Here is a 6026-nt window from a genome sequence, read left to right as displayed (position 1 = left end):
AACAAACGGACAGCACTGATAATAACTTGTCGGCTCTGATCCACAGCTGACCCAGTCTCAATGCTCGGAGAGTATTTCCCATCTACACAGGTATAAGCGGCCACGACGCAAGTTTAAATAGATAAACATACATCAGATAAAATCAATGTGGTGATCCATGTGAAAACGCATATCATTATTTATTAAAGTGTCCATTGTACGTCCACCAAAGAAAAACTATGTTAATAATAATTCGGGACATTTTACAGAACGCCGTGAACAAAAATGCTAAATTAGATTTAAATTTGATGTTAAACGGAAATGAATGTTTGTCCATTATCGAAAATCAACACATCTTTAAAGCAGTGCAAATGTTTATAAGTCATACAAAGAGATTTGGGTAACACTTTAATGTACATATACTAGTCTCTCTCTTTTGTACATTTCTTGTTATCTTTACACTCATCTTCTTTTCTGTTTTCCTTGTATATGATTTACTGTACAAGCTTTGTAAATACCATGGAGAGGGAGTCCTAAGTTGGATAACTTGTTCCCAATCCATTTCAATCTGAATAAAATATGTTTAAATCAAAATCAGATAAAATCATCTGTTACGTGACAAGCTTCTATATACATACAGTAAACTACGGTTATAACGAACTCAAGGGGATCACTAATTTTAGTTCGTTATAACCGTACTTCGTTATAAGCATATATACAGCATAACTACAGCATATAGTCGGGACTAAAAAGTTAGTTCGTTATATCCGTTTGTTCGTTATAACCGTGTTCGTTATAACCGTAGTTTACTGTAGTTGGATACCGACTCCGGTCTTTCAACTTCCGACGCTGCTGTACGAAGTCTGACCTGACCGCCGGGTCTTACCGGCATTGTAACAGCATGGTCAATTAAGAATTGACTTTCACTTTGTGTTAATTCATTTGAGTACGAACCTTCAAAGAGTGACGGCCTAAGCTCCGACATTCATACAATGTTTGGCCCCAACTCTATCATCGAAAGGTGATTGGAGATGTGTCAAATACACACAAAAGTAAATTTATAGATCGCTGTCGCCCAGACACGGATCGAGTCGATACTACGGTAGTTTGGATGTGTATTTCTTCGTTTTGTTCACTTGGATGGGTCGTAACGAGGAGATTTAAAAATATAACTCAATGATGTTCTTCATCGCTTCGCCTGGCAAAATGGATATTTCTTGAAAAGCATTTTGTGTCATTACTGAAAGTAATTTTACATATCGCCGGAATTGCTAGTCATCACGATAGTTTCAGGTGTCGAGGACTACAGTAAATAAAGCAACAAAACCCTTTCCAAATCCAAAAGAAAAGTTGAGCGTATCCTGCCCCACCGGTTGCACCCGTCACAAACACATGCAAAGTCAAGTCAATTGTTCACCTGAAACAAACACGGGAACATATTGTACAAGTCAAAATAGGGAACTGCAGCGGACATAATTTTTGTCACTGATGCAACAGATTCCCTATATATCCAGGGGATAGTGGTGTACAAGACCGTCTCCCTGGTCTAGTGGTAGAGCGTCCGACCAGAGAGCGGAAGGTCCGGGGTTCGACCCCCTGCCGCGTCATACCAAAATATTTTAAAAGATGGTAGTTCTTGTTATCTTGTCTGACGCTCAACATTAAGGGTCTAAAACAAGGACTGGTCTGCTCGGAGTCAGTATACTGTGTCTGAGTGGGGTATTCATGTTAAACTACGGCATGGTATCTCAGTGGGCTTGCACTATAAAATCGACATCAGTCAGGAGTAGTACACACACACACACATGCATCAAAATCACAAAAACATTTCCAACACATGAGTAAGGTCGCAAACATATATGACATAACAAACATTGTATATCAAATCAATACATGATAAAAGTGTGTCATTACAAGGAATGCAAAGTCAATGGACAAAACGACTGCCAGACTTTCCTGTATGGGGACGGACGCCGGACAAGTAAAGAAGAGGGGAGCTGTGCGGTCACAAGTGGACGACTGGCCGACTGGCCAGTGCAGGTGATGGGTATTGCCCCGCTGTAGATATCGTCTCCAAAGAGATGATATTGAGTTACGATGAACATTTAAATGTCTGGCAACTACGTTTTGCGCCATTCCTGTTTGAAGCATATCCACGGCACATGGACGTTGATTTTCAGCAAGCAGTGGCATTATTTTTTATCGCTAAACAAAACTGTTCTCATGAGCATCTGACAGCTAAACAACAACTGTTTGTCGTTCACATTAAAACAACATGTGTGTGAGTATCATGCTCCCAACAAACACGCAAACTGTACGTGCAAATTGTGAATCACGACCTTAAAGTTGAGGAGATGTCTTTATGAATATGCATTGAGTGAGTGAGTGTGGCTTCACACATTGTACCCATGTCAGGAATCGAACCCGGGTCTTTCAAGGGAACGCTTCAACCACTAGGCTACCCTGCCGCCCAGAATATGCATTGAAGATACATTATTTAATTTCAGAATACATTTATTTTTATTGAACTTTATAGGAATCACAGTTACTTTTCCCCGTTGGTATATATGGTTAAGCCTTACCGATTGTAACGAAATACAACATTTGTAACGAGTTGAAAGCGAGGGAAGGAAATTTGTGCACCCTAGTCACTGACGTAGCGGACATTTTGTGCTCAAATTCCACAGTTCACATATGTTTGACCAATGGTGCTTCACTTTAGTCAGGGGGCTGTCGGGTAGCCTAGTGGTTAAAGCGTTCGCTCGTCTCGCCGAAGACCCGGGTTCGATTCCCGACATGGGTACAATGTGTGAAGCCCATTTCTGGTGTCCCCCGCCGTGATATTGCTGGAATATTGCTAAAAGCGGCGTAAAACCATACTCACTCACTCAATTTAGTCAGCTCTTCACCAAGCATAGTTGACTGTTGTCAGGTCCAGAATACCCATGCAGTTTAGGAAACTTCCGCGACCGCGTGTTACGAGGTGATTTTCAACTTGAAACACAAAGGTTAACCCAGAAATTCGTACCTTCAAAATGAATTGTGAAATCAGTAATTAACCACACAATATCAGTTAATAATCAACACAAACGCACATTTTAGGCTTACAAAAGATAGCAACGCATTGGTTTAAATCAGTGTCAGCAGCAATATGTCACAGGCCCTAGAATTAATGTAATTCATGTCCACTCATGAATGTTCGGAATTTGTCATTTTTGAATGTCTGGATACAGGTTTATCGTTTCTTGAATCCGAAATCCGTGTGGCTGGGATTTTGCATCGTTATTAGGTTTTTGCAAGACAAGATATTTTTTACTTTAAAACTCTAAGCCTGAATTGTTTTCAGAAAACACCTTTATTTTCTTGCATAAATTCTTCGATTTTCTACCGAAACAGATTGAATGGGGCGTTAAAACGTGGTTAAAAGTATATGAATGGATCACTAAAAATCAGTGGTGACCCCAAATGTTTAGTGCCTGACGCCGCACAACTGTATCCCTGCCATGCAACAACGGCCTGTGAACACGCCAAATAAGGGATCTGTTGCCAGGCTTTTTCCAAGTTGCTATGCATACAGACAAACACGTAGTGAAACGATGAAAAGAAATTGCTTGCTGTAAGAAAAGTTAACTATAACAAATATATCCATCACATACTTAATATCAAGTAGATATGTACATAATAATATAGGAACTAGACAATTAAGAAATGAAACATAATCTCATTAAAATCATATCTTAGTTCTCGCTATCGCTAAACAAAGATCTGAGGACATTCCATTACGGGTCACGTCAGAACGACCTTTTGCGAACTTTGACCGACCACTGAAACGACTAACAAGAAGTCGACATCAGCCAATCAGAAAGCAGCTTTTTCGAGCTTTACGACACTCGTTTCAACCTGGCGACTTCTATTTCGGACTACGCTTGAACAATATGTTGACACAGTTCTCGATTAAAATTTTGAAAACTGAACAAACGAACATTCCGGAATGTCTAATATATGGTTGCGATTGTATTGCAGTGCTTCCCACGTACTGTGCAACGCCTCCTCCGTTCAAATGTTTATCTCACAGAAGCGAGAGATAGACGAAAATTTGACGGAATCAGTCGTACGGGCTGTAACTGTCGTTCGGAATACACCGTGTTAACGTTTTCGAGATTGCATGATTAGAAAAGACATTCCGACTGTCGCTTTCATGATATGATAAGCGACCCTTTGGTTGGTCGGATGAAGGTAGTTCTGACGTGACCCGTAACGGGATGTCCTAAGATCTTTGTGTAGCGGCAGCGAGAACTTAGATCTGATTTTAATGAGATTGAAATGAAACACGACATGTATATTTGGCTGGTTGATTGTGAACACGTAAAGGTGTCAAGAATAGAGTGTGATTCCAGAATGTCTTGAGGTGCACACCAAGAACACTGACATTGGTTGATAAAACATAGATCATCATCGGTATACATTTAGGTGGCAAATGCACCTTCAATAATGGATACTGGCTGCTTAGAAATGAGGCCCACACACATGTGAGTGAATATATTTCCCTGTTGTTCTAAACAGGTGTTTTGGATTTTCACAAAAAGAAGATTGACGTCGCCAAATTCTTTCATCTTTGACGCATTCCATGTCATGTCATATGCCAAACAACCTCTGCAATCAGTATTAGGGTACTGCAGCCTAGCCCAATTCCTGCAGCAAAGAAGATACTCTGAATCCTGATCAGCGACACAGCCTTGGGGAATTCTTTTGCTTGGCATGTCTCCTCTGAAGCCACTCTTGAGTGAATCCATTCTTGAAAGGCTCGATGCATGAAGCCACTGTCGCTGAGACGGTACATGCTGGTGGTGACAAAAAATACAAATTGTTAAATAACGTTAAAATTAAAGTTGGTAGTGTTTCCATTTTCAAACATAGAACATCGAATCATCAAATCAAATAAATTCTAGTGCAAGGTAATATTAAATTATTAATTAACGGTTAAAAATGTAGTGTTGACAAGGAGTATTTTATTGCTCAAATAAAAACCGAGCATCAAAGTTAATGTCTTTTCCGGAACAAAAACAAGTTCCAGGCAGCAGTTATCGTACACCCGATAGTAATGAACAATATTCAATTACATATAATGATAGCCTGACAAAATATTCAAAGTTCAAATCAAAATAAATCTAACATAAAACAATACAACGTATGTAAACATCAATGCGGAATGACACCACAACACGTTATAAAATGGTGGTCCTCTACAAAAAGAACAAACACAAACAGTGATATCAAATACTGTTATCAGTTAATCAGTAACAAGCTTTCAATTTGTCGTATTTTTTTTAACACTAATCATGTACATACTGTTCTTGTAGATCGTCTTTAAAAGGTGACGACTTTGGTAGATGGAAGGCTGTATAGGAACTGCTGAGTCTGGCATCAATCATTTCCAACTGACACTTTGCATAAGCCAAAGGTAACATTACCATGCTGGCGATGAAAGCATACTTCCCTTCTTGGATTTTTTGCAAATGCTTGGTGATGTTGTTACTGAGTAGGCCTGGATCTTTGATGGATAGGCGGCGGATATTTTGTTTGAATGCCACTAGATATGATAGATTTGAATTCTGAAAATAATAATGCATAATAAACACAATTAGTTAACCCTCTGCCTTTTTGGTAGTTTTTTTTATTCCATACTGAAAGGCCTCAGGCCCATAGTACAATTCTGTTTTCGGGAGTGGTTACAGATCCGTTTCACAGGTCATATTCTAATTAACATAGCATGATAAATGAACAGTGCTAGATTTTTTAGAGTATCTTTATCAGTTGTTGACATGATCGTTATATATTTTTGTAGAGTGGGAGGCAGATCAATATATTTTCTTCTAAGGTGGTCGTATTTTTGACAAACTAACAGAAAATGAAACTCATCTTCAATCACATTTAAACCACATTGCTCACATATTCTCAACTCTCTGGCTATGTTTCTATGCCTGCCTACTTCGATCCTAAGTCTATGAGAGCTGCAATAAAATTGTGCTAAAAATATTCAAAACCTT

This window comes from Haliotis rufescens, unplaced genomic scaffold (assembly GCF_023055435.1).
Source record: "Haliotis rufescens isolate VD_foot unplaced genomic scaffold, xgHalRufe1.0.p SCAF_8, whole genome shotgun sequence".
NCBI lineage: Eukaryota > Metazoa > Mollusca > Gastropoda > Lepetellida > Haliotidae > Haliotis > Haliotis rufescens.
This window is presented reverse-complemented; position numbering follows the sequence as displayed.